At 40.3% G+C, this 16,252-nt stretch overlaps 1 protein-coding gene and 1 long non-coding RNA gene across 3 annotated transcripts in view; one reads left to right on the top strand and one right to left on the bottom strand.

Moving 5' to 3' along the window:
• Positions 1-16,252, bottom strand: part of SERGEF (secretion regulating guanine nucleotide exchange factor) — a 276,067-nt gene that overhangs the window by 22,598 nt on the left and 237,217 nt on the right. The gene's annotated exons all lie outside the window — the stretch shown is intronic.
• On the top strand, positions 821-11,013 carry LOC149871461 (uncharacterized). Its single transcript, XR_016440531.1, has 3 exons — positions 821-885; positions 1,455-1,560; positions 10,920-11,013. It is a non-coding gene; the product is annotated as an uncharacterized LOC149871461 (long non-coding RNA).

Raw genomic sequence — 16,252 nt, 5'->3', positions numbered from 1 at the left:
TAGTGCACTGACTCTAAATCCTGGGACAGCACTTTGAATCTGATGCCATCTTGCAAACACTGTCAGGTAAGGGTTCTAGATACCATGGTGATGAGTGCAGCATAAAAACAGTCAGACAGAATCATCCAGACTGCATTATTATTACCTGCTGAGTGCAGACAGCACATACATTATACAGAACAGAAAGCAAAACAGGTTTGTCTATGCTTTACCAGGGTTCACAATGCTATTATTGCAGTATTTTTCTGCTTCACTGGCTGAAATTAGAAACAAAATACTCAATATGAAGCTTTATGCTTCTTGCCCTTGAATGAAAGTCCAGGGAAAGGATGACTTGACAAAAAAAAATGGTAAAAAAACCATAGGTTTGCTTTTTTTTCCTTTTGCATTGTATTGACATATGAGATTTTTAGGTGCTGCTAATGTGCTCACAGTGCTATATGAAACAGTCCCTTCAAAAAAACAAAAACCAAAAAAAAATAGATAAAAGAATATACTGTATGATCACATCTACTTAAAAATTCTCTTTTTTTCTGCAGCTATTTCTTGCCCTAGAGGTTGATTTCCACTGAATAATGAGGAGCTTCTGTTTAAAAAAAAAATTATAACAACCTTTTTAACAGGAGTATATATGGAATCCTACATAATTCCAATTTATACTTTCCAAGGTAAAAGGAAAAGCTTGCATTTTAAATTTTGGGATGCATATAAGAATGGGAGATGTGATCATATGCGACTGAATGAAATCTAAAAATAAAATTGCTTGTTGTATTAAATGAAGGAGGGATTTTTCCAATGAGTCACAGGAAATCTGAGGTGAATTCCAGGGCTCACTTCAGGAAGAGGAACACACCTGAAGTCAAAGGCAGACAGGGCAAATGCTGGGTAAGTTTCCACTTTTCCCACTGATACAATGTGATTTTTATACAGCCAGTTGTTTATGCAAACACTGCCTCAGCAGTTAAAAATAGTTGCAGCTCAATGGTGAACAGTGAGGCAGTCAGGAATTCTGATTTAACAAGTTTTAAGTGCTACTGAACAGCCTGAAATCCTGGACCCATGGATTTAGTTGGGATGTCCCCAAACAAGTCAGAGGGCTCACTGTGGGCTAGTTTACCCACTCCTGTGGAAGACTGCAGCCTATGGTGAGTCTGCACTTTCACAGCTCAGCTGCTTCCAATACCCAAGGTAACTAATTTAAAGTTAGCTTGGGCATGCCTATAATATACCATAGTTACTGCTTCTCCTCCCCATCATCAGTGTGAATGAAGTATAGATGTACCTAATGGCAAAATCCCCCCTAACATCAGTGGGCCAGAATTTCACCCACTATCTCAGTCTTAGCTTTTTTGTCCAAAAATTCTACTGCCACAGGAGAGATTTAGGAAAGAAGGCAGGTGGGTAATTTTACTTTGTCACCTTTACTATTACAAATAACATTTTCTTGGTCTTAGATCGTGGTTCAAAGGGAAAAACCGCTAACGTGAGCAGGAGTGGGAAAAGCTACACTACTGTATCCAGCCAAGGCTGAGATTCCTTAGCATAAAACCTATTCATTCTGTGAGTAGAGTCTCAACTTCCTCATTGCTAAAACGTGCTGGCCTCAGGCAAGTCACTCAATTTCCCACCTCCTTTAAAATAAAAATAATGGCACCTCCATGACTCACTATAGTTAGTAGGATAAGTTCCTTAATTCTCAAGAGTTGCTCAGATACTTCAGTGATATTTACTCAAATCCAAGGTGAAGTTCCCCCCTCCCTCCTACCCCCCCAAGTCAGCATGGGGAGAAAACAGTCTCATCTTGTATTTGAGTACCAGCCCAGAGCCAGGCAGCAGGTCAGCTACACTTTGGCCCCAGGGCTGAAGCCGGAGCTGACCCATGGCCTGCCCTGGGCTAGGATGGCTGGTTTGGTTGGGGAGGGGGCATGCAGCTGGAGGGTGGCAAGGGAGAGTGCTAGGGTGGCCATCATATAGGAGATTCCAGTTTTCTGCTACTCTGTCCTCTTTTGATACAAAATCCAACACCTTTATGTCCAAAGAGAAAAAAAGAAGACATAAAGGTGTCTGGTTCTGTATCAATAGAGGACAACCAAACTGTCCTCTATGATGGCCACCCTAGAGAGTGCAGTGGGGAGGGCAGGAACCTGTATCCTACCCCCATGCCTATCCCTGCCCCCCACCCCCTGACCTCCCCACCCCTGCATCCCATGTGTGTCTGCCCCCCACCCCTTTGCCTTCTGCTCTGGCTCAGGTGCCTCCAGCCCTGACCCATCCCAGCATAGAATCTAATTATCAAGGAGGGAGAGGAGGTAGTATTCTAAAATTCAAAGTTGTTTGGGATTCAGGTAAATACAGTAAGAAACTTAAAAGGCAGTAAAAAGCATATGAACTACTAATATTCCCAAATTAACTTAAATCAGGACTCTACTCTCAATCATGTATCACATTTTAATGGACTGATAAGCATCTCTTAAAGAAGGGATACAAAAATCCAGGAGAAAAGCCTAGGGAGTACTATATAAAATATTAGCAACAAAAGATGAAAAGTGAAAACAACCAATTTCCCTACTTAACTCAAAATTCAGACCTACCACACTCCTTTGGAGGTTTGCTGAAATTCAGCAGCATTTCTGAAATGAAGCTGTGCTTTGTTTTTTCAAATGGCACCAAAAGCATGTGAGTTCAGATAAAGCCTGGCGCTTTTAACTAAAAAGCTGGCTCCAAAAGAGTGGAGCAAATCACTGGGCAAATCAGCCAGTACTTTTGGTGAAATGGCAGACTTCAGCATATAAAGCTTCAGGCCCTTTTAGCTTTATCTACAATGTCTATATATGTAGAAGTATACATATTAACCTAGGATCCAAAGTGAAACCATGGGAGTAGAAAGCCATATGGATGGATCAACACTGAGAAAAAGCTCTACAACAAAGCCATGAAAAACAAAATCACCACTGCCTACACCCTCAATATTGATTATGCAGCTTCAATGACCACCTGGCTTCTCTGAATCAGAGTCATGGTCCACTGCAAAGGAGAACCTTCCTCTTGTCTCTTCCTCTTTTCTGTGGTCAACTGAATGAACAAAGATGTTTCTTTTCACCCCCAAATGATCTAATTCCAGCTGGTGTTATTACAGTTTGCCCGTCAAATGTTCCCTTTTAGTTTTTATCATATTAATTAGTTATGCTTCATTTTTATCAGTTCTGACACAGAATGACTGGCATACTTCGATACACAGCTGGCCAGATGTTAGCCAGCAGTTAGCTTACATTCTACTAACATGTGATCAGTCCTGGACCAGGGGGAATTCATTGCTTCAAAATGTCAAGCTAGGGATTCCAGCTGATGCACAGCTTCTCTTCAACCCTCAGTGTGTACTACATTCAGTTTCCTTTGTTGGTTGAGGGAAATTACTGTCACTTTTCTGTCTGTTTACCTATATTCCTCTCATAGTGAATGATATTTGGGGAGCAATGCTGATAGATTTGTTAATCAATCAAGATGGAAATCAGAGTGCCGCAAGTCAACGATTTGAGATATCACATACGGTTCGTAAGCCAAGTGTTCCTAGATGTCAGATGTCAGCTCCATGTCTTTTCCATGGCAGATGGTACTAATGATGTCCAATCAATTTGGCTCTACCAGTTTAGCACCACACTTAGGTCCACACTTAGGAGGGAGCACAGGAGTAGCACAAGGAGATGAAGAGCACATAATATGGTCCTTTTTTTCTTTCCCTGCTGAAACCCACTTCCACCGGACACAGGAAAGAATTTTGGTGGAAGGGTCCCACTCCAACAAATTTTCCCAAATTTTTACAGGATCACCACAAATCAAAACTACTCATCTAGCCAGGATCCAGATTCAAGGACCTAAAACTAGGAAGGTAAATCTCTTATTGGGCTCGAAACAGATAAGACAGCAAAATAGACAGAAGAACTAAGAGGGCCAGTGCCAGGTCCAGAAGATCAAAGCACCATAACTGAAAGCCAAAGCTGGAGCTGTGAACAACTATTTAGCGTTCTGCAGAACTCAAGGGAGGAAAGGAAATAATCTGAAGCCCTGATCCTAAAAGGAATGCATCTGTCAGAGATGTTGGATAGTTCCTACCAAGGTATTCTTCATAATTAGAAACAATTTTCAGTCTTGCTTCATCAAGATAATAGTGGTCAAAATTAAAGATCAAGGCTTTTTGCTCACTTTGGAAAAGGCAGGAACACAGGGAGTATGCAGGGAAGACAAAGTCTATGGGTGATTGCCAGCCTCATTCCTATTACCTTTCTCCTTCCCCCATTCTAGCTTTAGGACTGACAATTATTTTATAAATCTGTACCAAAAATTAAAATAAATCCTAATATAGCTGGGCCCCAATAGGCAGCACAGCAGAAGGCGGGAAGAAGTTTACAGAACATTTTCTTATCACATTCTGATTCTTGATTCAAGTGCAGCAATACTCCCTAAGGGTCCAATTGTCTATGTTTTGTCCACATGTGGCTTTATTTAACAAACATATTTTCATTAGTACTCAAAGAGACTGTGGAAAGGTTGGATTTAAGCTACAGCCTTGCTGTCACTCAAGATTTGGAAGGTCGTTCCAGGTTATGGTGATTATTACTGACAGGCTAGCTCAGAAAGCTAACATCAAATCAGCCAGCGCTTTTGGTGAAATGGCAGATTTCCACATATAAGGCTTCAGGCCCTTTTAGCTTTATCTACAATGTCTATATGTAGAAGTATATATATTATATCTACCTACCCACATGTTTGCTGTCAGTCTAGGTATATTTTCAGAGTCTGCAGGGTAAGCTTACGATATGCTGAATCTTTTCTTCAACAAATTGTCTTTATATTTGGAAACAGAAATGACAGTATTTGAAGTGATTAAGCAAAGGAATGCTGGCCTGTTTAATTAAACAATTCTAAAATGGGTTTTTTAGAGAAAATGTAGGCAAATGCTCTACAGAAGACCAATATGGCAGCCATACACCTGGGGTTTTGAACTTGCCAGATCTGATCAGTTCAGATGAGTCAGAACTCTTTTGAGAACATAAAGGAAAACTCTGAAACAATAAAAAGTGGTGCTGGAGATGCACTGTGCAGCAATCTTCTTTCTGAGCTAAAGGCTAACCAATGTCCCAGCAGGAAGTCAACGACTCCTCTGTTAATAGAATTGTTCTCTCTAAGCTACATTAAAATAACAAATTTTACTATGCGTAACCATAAAATATTCTGTGACACTTGTTCAAAGAATATAGATGTGTTAAACCATGTGGCCTATCTAAATTTCAAACCTAGATTCAGCCTACCTAAAATTTACCCAATAGTTTTAATCACTGAAATTTCTTTTAATTTCCTGACCTAAGCTTCTGAGTACTGCTGTTGGACTCTGTCAAATAACTGCTTCACCTCAAAGGAGTTTGGAGAAATGCCCCTCTATAGAAAAAAATGAAGCACTGGAGCCCTGCAAATAAAGTGACATGGAAAAGTTAATGATCGTGGAAAACATAATGATAAAGTGCATCATTATCAAAATGATGAGAAAGCACCATCGACTATATGGACAACTTCTGACGCCCATGCTATATTAGGATGACACCATTCAACTGTTTTTTGTTCATCATTTTAACAGAAAAAAATTAAATTCCCCATCCCCCAGAAATATCCTAATGAGAAGAATACATCAACTTAGTAAAAGGGAAAGGAAAACCTGACATTGCCAGAACCACACTTTGTCTAAAGAATTTGTCATACGTATTTATGAAACTCTTGCATGTACGCATCAGCTCTGGACAAACTTATACACAAAAACCTGCTTATATATGTAATTATTCACACTCTGTAAGTAAATACACATGTTCAAGACAAGTAAGAGGCTCTTGCAGGTACAATGGCAGCCATCTTGGCCATCTATAGGAACTGCAGTAGAGGTACTGAGACTTGAAATGTCTTTACTACTGCAGCTTCACAGTCAACTGTAAGGAAGGCTGCAGCAGACAGACAGCTGTGTATGAAGCCAACACAGGCTAATCAGCGGCTTATACACACACTGGTTGTCTGCTCGCACCTCCTTAGCCAGCAGTGTACCTTTTCTCTTTGGGCCTCATTACCTTCCTGTGTAACCTCAACCAGAAGCAAGCCTCGTGGTACTTCCTGCCACTTCACCCTTTCCTCTAGACAGATTTATAACTCTTGGCCTTGCAGTACAATGGCATTCCACTACACAAACTTCTCTTCAAATGTTTAAGACTACGTTGACCAGTAAATTACTAGTTATTTGGGGATATCTCAATTGCTGAGTGACCAACCTGAGACACCTTAAAGACATCTTATATTCATAAACTGTCAAGTACTTTCCTTCAGAAGTTCACGTGTTGTCAAAGCCCTGGGCACCCAAAACGTTTGATCATCCAAAAACACTAGACACTTCTGAAAATTTAGGTCTAATTAGTCTTTTAAAATTCAATTTATCCAAACAAAAATAGCATCTAAATGCATTTTTGAGTTACTAGTAAGCTGGACTTCTAAGATCATAGAAAGCATTATATGACTTTTCAGGATAGGACTGGCACCTTACCAGGTGGCATCAGGTCTTACAGTTTTATAGCATCTGTGGCAACTAATTGGTTCAATATACAAGACAGGAAAAGCAAGAAAGTAAAGGGTCAGTTCAGAAGATTGCAAATTATGGATGGTTTAATGTAAAAAGACACTTTTATCATCTTATTCAATTGCCTGATGGATGGGATTTTTAATGATTTGTGCATGCTATTAGTATGAAGGGAAACCATCATATCTCAGTAGTTTTCTTAAGAAGCAAGAATTATGTCTTTTATGCGGGAGAAAGATGAAAGCTTTCTTGTTTACAATGGTCTTCAGTCCTTAAGTCAGTTTATTAAACAATGGTTCAGCTAATTGCATAAGTTCTGATATTCAACACCTTCTTTCCTTGCCAGTCTGTCTTGCTGAAAGGTTACTGATTAAGCTAAGTGTTTACTTTCCAACATGAAAGGCAACATCATTCAGAATTTTGTAATAAGGAAATATTGCTAATTAATTAGTCCACAGCTCCCATATCACTAAGTATGTTTTCCCTTGGCCTTTAAAAGATGCTTCACCTTTTATGACAGAATTGCAAACTAATTTCTGTTCTCTGGCAGCTGGACACCTTTGCTACCATGAAATTTTCTGGCTCTGCAGAAGACAATTATATGATGGGCTTTTTATTCACTATAAAATGCAATTCTCACAGCACATCTTCAAGGATTTAAGTTAATTAATACAATGCTGGCCATTATTTTGCAGCCAAGGTAGAAAAGAATAAATCATGTTCAGATTGTCTGCAAGCTGTGGTTAAGCCCTGGTCTCAGTAGGGTACAAGCAGCAATAGTCAATATGATGGTTTAACACCTGTTCTTGTTCACACAGACTGCAAAGATGCACAGAACCTTGTTGTTGTCTAACTGGTAACAGTCAAGGCCAGGTTCTAACAAGATGACATATTGTAATAAGTTCAAATCCTTAGAATGAGATCAGAAGACAAGTTTTCTCTTCTTAAAACAGGAAAAAGAGACACTGAATAATGAACCCTTCTCACATATCCTAGATGGAAGGACCTTCTCAGTAAATCCTGAGCCACCAGCCCCCCTTTTTTTTTCTTAGAGCTGGGTTTCTTCAATATTGCGTTGCAAACGTATGAAAGCAATTTTGTTTCCTGGCTTTCAGAAGCGATTCCCATCAACTCTCCCAGTTTCTGAGATAGGAAGAGTTTCTGTTACTTCAATGGACAGGACCCTCAAACTGAGACACATAAGGCCCAGTCTTTATTCCTGGCCCTACCAGAGTTACTCTGAGCCAGCCACTTCATCTCTTTGTATCTGTATTTCCACTTCAAATCCCCCTCTATGTTATCTATTTAAGCTGTAAGCTTTTTGAGGTAGGGCTCTGGTTTACTGTGTCTGAACAGGGGTGGCCAAAATACAGCCCATGGGCTGTATCCAGCCTGCCAACTGATCCTATCTGGCCCACTGGCTGCTGCCAAGAGCCTGAGGAGGCTGTACTGAGCTCTGCACTGCTCTGCTCTGCTCCAGCTGGGCCTGGCTGGGCTGCACAGTGCACAGAATCCTTGCCCCCTCCCTTCCCACCCAGCTTCCTGTTGGTGCTGCAGATGCACTGTCCTGGCACTGCAGCTGCCACCAGGTGGGGCCTGATGCAGTACGATGAGTAGCTGTCCCATCCCTGCCCACACATTGCAACAAGCCACTGCCTCCATGGGGGGTGTGGACTCGGTCTAGGACAGCTGTCCCTGACTTTTTTGGTATGGTGTTGCAGCAGCAGAGGCTCATCATAATGGGTGGGTGGGTGAAATGACTACCTGGCACGCTGCATCGTGCCCCATCCTGTGTGGGCCTGGCTGCCGGTGACTGCAGCACCAACAGGAAGCTGAGTGTGGGGAAGGGTAGAGAAATGTGTGTGCTGCACAGCCCAGCCCCAGATACAGCACAGCAGCATGGCACAGAACTCAGCCTTCCCTCCTCAGGCTCCTGGTTACAACTGGCAAGCTGGATAGGATCAATTACCCCTCTCCTCTCCTCCCAAACAGTTCACATTATATTTCTCCTCCCCAACAGTTCACCAAAACCCGTTAAGTGGCCCCCAGCCCAAATAACTGTCTACCCCTGCTGTAGAACATCCGATACTACGGTGCCCTGGCATTAGCATAAGGCAAATAAATAATAAAACTGCCTGCTATTATTTAGTTAGCCAGTTAAACTCATCTACTGTTACAAATATGATTTTTTTTTTTTTTTAAAAGCCATGAGGTTCTTTTCTGAAGTATTAGGTCAGTTGGACCTTTGGCCCTGTCTTGTATCATGTTTATGAAAATTTACCATATATTGGCTCAGTAATGAATTACTTGTTCTCTATTATAATGAAATTGGACTGCTTTATTTTTCTACTCTGATAAGTAGAAAAGAGAAGTAACCCTGCCCCATGTTATATTTAAGACATGATTAACCAGTTAATTACATCTTAAGTCATTACACGGCCACACATTAATGCAATTAATGGCATGATAAAACAAAGAATAAGCCGCACAGTTATTATACAAAACATGTGCAAAAACTTTGTGCTTCTTAGAGGCATTTGGAATTTTTTGTCTAATATAAAGCTTGTATTTTTGTAACTTGCAAATGTAACTTGTAACTGTTTGTAAAACTGACTAGGCCTTAAAGACAAAGCTATAGCTGTGAAATTAGCTGACCTAATAGTTCTTTTTTTGCTCAGAATTTAGCCTTGATGATGATAAAAATTGGATTCAACCACCTGGTCTACCCAGCACATTCCAGGAAAGCACATCTCAAAAAAGCATAGTCAGAGAGTTCTGAAGGGGTTGGATTTAAGCAGAGTAACGTTAATTTCAAACCTGAAGATGCTGCGTTGCAATTTGCTTATTGAATAAACCCAAGTCTGGGTAGTAACCTTTTATAATAATTTTTAACATCTTTTAATTCCATAGGGTAATAGCTATAAAACAACATTGTGAGTAGCTCCAAGCCAACAAATTAACATAAAACTAAGTATAAAAAACACGTAAATCAAGTAACCAGTACAAAAAACAAAACAAAACAGTAATTGCTGTTCCAAGCCCAAACTCCAAACTCCCAATGTAAGTAAAAATCAAATCCTAATTTAAAAACCTTCCCCAGTAATCCCTCAAACAGCGTCAATCAAAAATGCCTGACTTCACTAGAATCACCTGGCATTAAAAGACTGCCAATAAGTTGCCAACCCATGTCTGTCTGTCTGTTGTTTTCAACAGCCAGTACCTAATACCCTCGCAGTGCTCAACTAGCCTGAAACAAATTAATCTATTGTTATTATTTACTATTAACTCTTTAATACTGCATTATCTGCTTATCCCATTTATCTTTCTGTTAACTGTTGTATGTGTGTATTATAATAAACTTACCGCTACTTTACTCCTAACTCCGCCTCCTCAATCCCAAACCAAACAGCCTAATAGCTAAATTAATATACTTACAGGGCCCAGATAGCCTGTAACAGCTGGGAGCCCCATTAGCTGACAGGGCTCCCAGCCACAAAACCTTGCTACTTGTCAGAGCAGGGGGAGCACAGAGCTGGCCAGGAGAATCCTGGGCTCCCCCGATGAGATCTGATGCTTTCTTCCACAATGATGCCTCTTGCCATGCATGTGTGGCATGGCAGGAAGCATGATTGTGCGGAACTGTCAGGTGCCATTAATTCTTTTTTTGCATGTCTGCCAGGGGCCTTACCCACACATAGATGCACATATTTGACCCCAATGTCTTCCCTCAGGATCAAATATAATTATTTCAAGATTTTTGCTGTACAAAAATTAAATCCAGTGCTCCATAATCAGAAAAAGGTACATCATTCTCCATCACAGCAAGACTGCCCAGACTGTTTTAGAGGTTTGTCAATTCTGACAGTGCATTTCTCTAGCGAAGACTGCCATAAGTGGCACTAATATTATAGTATCATTCAGCACCACAACACCCCAGTATTTCAGTTGCTATAGCAGGGGTGGGCAAAATGCAGCCCAGGGGCTGGATGCGGCCCACCAGGCCATTCTATCCGGCCTGCAGGGCCCCTAAAAATTTTATAAAATTAATATTTATCTGTACTGGGCTGCCTGTCATGCGGCCCTCGATAGCTTGCCAAAACTCAAAGAGCAGCCCTCTGCCCAAAATAACTGCCCATCCCTGCACCAGAGCTTTCCTTGGGATGCTTTAGGAACTGAAACTTCTAGGCTCATCTTAGTGCTTAGCTTTTTCTTTATCTTCTGACTCCTCAGAAATGCAGAGACCATTTCTATCAGAAGCAGAAGGCATCCAGCACATTTTGGAACAGATCTTTTCCTTTTTCTCCCTCCACAGGTTATTTTCCTTGACCACTGGGGTGAAGAGAGAGGGGACGAGCAGCAAGAAGACTAGGGAGACCAAGACCTCTAATGCTTGCTCTACATCTGTGAATCAGCATTTTGTCTTTTTACCTTATGCTGCAAATCAGGGTTTTTAAGGAATTGCAGGTGTTTTATTTACTGTGAAGGAGACTAAGAGCTGCTCTGTGTAACTATAGCAACAGCTACTAGGAAAGCTCTTGCTTTTTATTGACAGACCTCAATACATTTCAAATAACTTCAATGGAAAAATTTATACAAAAGGAGAACAGAAAATGAAACATTTTCAGGCCAGGAGAAGAATATTGTGGAGTCCTATATCTTTATGCATCATTTAAATACCTCTCTCATTCTAAAAGTATTTTACAATTTATCATTCAAATAATGATTTTATCACTTTAATTCTGAAAAAGAAAGTATAGAGTTAATTGGCCTGGTTGATATTTAAGGACCACAATGTACTGAGGGTTAGAGAGATCCGATAAGTAGAAGCTGAAGTTAGACAAATTTGACCTGTAAATATGCTGCACTTTTCTAAGATGGAGGATATGGACAACACGGCCAACTTCTCTGGGAATTTGGTAGATTCACTACTACTTGCAGTCTTTAAGTCAAGACTGGGTATTTCTAAAAGAGATGTTAGAGCTCAAACAAAAGTTCTGGGCCAGATGCATAAACTGTTTGTAAAATCTTTGGCTTGTGTCATGCAAGCAGTAGCACTAGACTAGGGGTGATAACTCCTGCCCCGTGGACCAGATCTGGCTCTTGGTGCCATGTCATCTGGCCTATGGGACTCTCCATGGGTCTGTGGTGAGCCTCATGGGCTGTGGCCCTGTGCACTATATGGGGTATGCAGGGCCAGCACAGAGCCCCTGGAACCCAATCCTGGCTGGATAGGGGTGATGTGAGGCCCCTGGAGCCCAGTCCCCAGCAGGACAGTGTCTGTGTAGAGCCCCAAGAACCATCCCATTCGGTAAAAGGTAGTGTTGAATAGACAGCTTTACATGGGCAAGGAAATACCCAATGGGTAGATGGAGGTCTCACATTATATCTCTGCTGGTAACCAGGGGTGAAGAAGCTATTAAGTTGTGTGTTTTGTAGCCAAAAATGATATCCCTGAGGAGCAGCACAACAGTATGCTTCCAGAGTGCTGGGCCATTAGCCATAACCAATGTCTGTCATGTATAAATTTGTCCTTTGTCTAGTTACTTCATTTTTTCCCCATCATCTTTACACTTAACATAGTCTTCACGGCAGTTGTAAAGATTCTGATAGTGCTCACTGTACTGGGAACTATGTCCGTTAAAAGGTTGATTTGATCAATCAAGTAATTTACATTGCAATAGGAGCAGGAATCAGTTTTGCAACTCTGATCAGCTGATCAAAAATCTACTGCCCCAATGTAAAATATTCGTTACTTCCAATGAAACTGCCATGACTTTACCTTTAAAACAGTACTGCAATCAAGAGGACAAGCCCCCATCCTTATTCTAATGAAATCAGCATCCAAAAAAATAATTTAGTAACAAGATATATCTTTCACAAGAGGAGTTCGTGCTCTTGTTGCTTTAAGTTCATTTTTGCCACATAATTTAAGGAGCTGGGAAAGATACTGAGCTGTTAACATAGTTCTTCTGAATCTAATACCCTTGCAGTATATGATGCAAGCTAGGTTGTCTTGAAAGGATGAAAATGCTGTGTTGCTATGGAAACAGGAAAGCAAGTCTTTAGGTTGCTCATCCCTAAAGAGCTGCACTGCCAATATTTCTTTAAAGGATATTGCTAATAAAATTTTAATCAACCATGAGAATAAAATGAAATGCCACCTACTGTTTGACACCAAAATCTTGGTTCAGATATTGTCAAGCTCTTTTAATGTTTGCTGTACCCAACAATGCCCACTAATATTAAAAATAAATGTATTCGCAAATGAAAACGGTCAACATGCAGTAATCTGGTTCAGCTACTTAAAATGATTATTCTGCTCAGCATCTGATACTGGTCTCCTGTTTTAAAGGTTTATACATGAAGTCTTTTGCTTTTTTTTCTGAATTAGCTGTAGTGACGATCCCTCAGATCCCTAACCATGTCTCAGGTGATGTCCGCATAATAATTAGATCGCTTTCAACACCAATGATGTCTGTTTCTGCAGATGAAATATATACTAAGCTGTGTAAACTGAGGAAATAGACTTCACTATCAGACACCAAAGGGTGTTCCCGTGGTTAAGGCTTTACTCGGTAATATTTCAGTCATCGTAAGTTACAGATATACTGAGATAAAAATGAACATAAGAAAACTAACCTGTTCTCAGAACCAGGCTCCAAAAAGGTGAGCTGGGCATTCCAAAGTCAGAACCTGTTTCTATCTGTTGGAATTAGACAGACTTTATCCATCTGGGACAGATTACATTGCCAGTGAGAAACCCAAGTGTATGACCGAGATTTCAAATGATTTTGCATGGACATTTTTACAATCCTTTACTCTGCCCTTAGAGACTGTAATGTAAGAAATGGTGCCTTTCTATTTAGATATGCAATAGGCATCCTTTATCTAAGTTCTGTTGTCTGTATGATTTTGACTTTAAAGAACTGTTCTTACCTGGGTTATAAGTTGATATTTTTCCTGAAATTGGAAAACCCTGATGAGGTACTTACCACCCTCAGAAAATTAACAGTGAAGCATTATTTTCCTTCTTCTGCCACTGGCACTGATTCTTGGTAACATGGTAATCAGGAATACTTTTAGGTGCAGGGGCAACACATGAACAATGCTAAGAGGAAGAGTGTTCAAACTAAGCATGTATATCAATATTTCTGAAATAATGCAAGCATAAGCATGCACACAGTGAGTTACATTAAATCAAAATGAGCCTAGATTGTGTGGCTCAGCATGCACAAAGAGAGAGCCTAAAGCTATCCAATTCAGTAGTGATGTGAAGTTGCTATTGTTGTCTTGTGAGGCAACCAGGAGCAGGGAGCCTACAGCAGCATATGTGCTGACCACAAGGTAAATGCTGCATTAGATGTAACCTGGAAGTGACCCAAACAGCCAGTATATATCCTTTTGGCCAGGTACAGACATTATACGTTGCTGGTATAAGTGACAGGAAACTATTTTATCTATACCTATAACAGAACAGAAGTTCAGTGCACAAAACCAATAACAGAATAGAAGTTCAGCGCACACAGACTGGTTTCAAAATGGTGGAATCTAGTCTAAGATTTGCCCCCCTCCAACCAAAGGGCAAATGTATGTTCTGTTCACTACCGATCTAAACTACACTACTTGCAGAAAACTGTGCAACTTAGATAGATTCTGCCTCAAGCTTTTTGAATATACCTAACCTGTAAGTGTGTTTAGCAGTCACGGCATGTATGGTGATTCTAGCAATCAGATGATCAAAACAAAACAAAAATCAGTACATTTAACATTCCGCTAGCAGTCTCTGCCAACAGACCAAAGATCCAGGGCTCAATCCTGCAAGGTCCCAAGGATATGGGGAGAGAAGCTACAAGGATCAGGGACAAAGGAAGCTAAAATGAACCAGCTCCCCTAGAGATAGCTCCTGTCTCATTGTGCTTAGGCCCACACCTGAGCAAACTGCTCCTATCTATGCTGTGCCTGTTCTGTGTATAAAAGGCGACTTCAGTCTCCAGACTTGTCCATTTCATAGTTTCCCCCCAAACACTGAAACCCGATATGCGGAAATGTAATATTTTAAAAGGTAATCCCAGCATTGCTTCCAACATATTCTGTTTATGGGATGCAATCTAGTGTTATGGGTATGGACAAACTGGATTAAAAAAGATAAGCTATTACATCATTCTGCAATACTGTACTTCTCCTCCTCTTACAGTAGGCATTTCTTTAATAATATAAGCAAGTGAAATCTTTGTGGATAATACAACATAAACTATTCCATATTATAATGCTTTATCATTATGCAACATATTAGCAAATGCATATTCATAAGTTTATACATATTTATAGATGTAGACATTTGAAGGTCTGCAAATTTCTTGAATGATCACAAGTACACATATTTATAAAAGTAAATGTATGGTGGGGGGGAAGACAGAGTAGTGTAGAGACAAAAGGCATGATCCCTATTCAAAGCTAATAATCTACCATTCATTCAGCGAGGTGGGTTCAGGGTCAGTCAGGCATTCAAGACTAAGAAGATCTGTCAGACTTTTCAGAATCATAATTAGGCTCATCTTGCCAATACAGAGATGATGATGTAGCACTTGCATTTCATAATTCCTTTCACTCAATAAAGATACTTTTGCCATTTTAAAAGCCTGTTAATTATGTTTATGCTATGTATATACTAGTATTATTAATAAAGGCATGAGAAGCTTAAAGCTACTTGTAAATGTAAAATGTTCCCTTTAATACACGCTATATTCTCATATTAATTATTATATTTAAGCTGAGATGGCAGAACCCAAAACACTGAAAAAGCCTTATGCAATATCCTGGACTCATTTGCAAGGTCAGAGCTTTAGTCTCCACAAATAATATATTTAAAGGAGAAAAACAGAAAAAGCAAGCTTGAGTTTGAATGAGTATCTGCATGCAAATACAGGCAGTGAACCTTAGCAAAGGCTACACAATTTTTCTGCAAACCTTCGTATGTCAAGATTTGAGAGTAACACACATACAATCTTTATTATTACTTATATGAAACACAGATAGTACTACATATATTGCAGCAGTGCCAAAAAGCACCTGTCAGGATTGAAAGGCACTGCTCTGGCCATGAAGAACTTTCCATGCAACCCAAATGAACATCTATCTATATAAGGGCTGGGGAAAGAAGTTATGCCTACACTGGCTTAACTGATCAGAAACTGGTTTAAAGCTGTAACAGAACAGAAGCTCAGTCCACAGAAACCAGTTTCAAAATGGCTGAAACTGGTTTAAGATAAACCTGGTTAAACGTAGTATCAGACTTAACTGATTTAGGTCAAACCAGTTTATGAAACTTCTGTCCCAGACCCCTTCCTGGTTTAAGATAAATCAGAGTCCTTCAGCATCCCAGCATGCTTTTGAGCTCTGGGCTGGGCTGTCTGCTCCAGAGAAGCAGGGCTGTCACTGCCCCTCTGCTCCCTAGCTGGACCAGTGATGGCTGACTCACTGGCACCCCAGGCAAACTTCCGCTGGTGTCTGAGGCCAGGAAGGGAGGGACCTTGTGAGATAGTGCTTATGCTAAGCAAGGCCTAGCATTAAGAATAATGCACTAAAACTCCCAGAATGCTTCAAAGAGGTTGAGGAGTCACCGATTGACATTCTGGTAATCACTTT

This window comes from Crocodylus siamensis, chromosome 2, assembly GCF_052110815.1.
Source record: "Crocodylus siamensis isolate JL-2025a chromosome 2, ASM5211081v1, whole genome shotgun sequence".
NCBI lineage: Eukaryota > Metazoa > Chordata > Crocodylia > Crocodylidae > Crocodylus > Crocodylus siamensis.
This window is presented reverse-complemented; position numbering and strand designations above follow the sequence as displayed.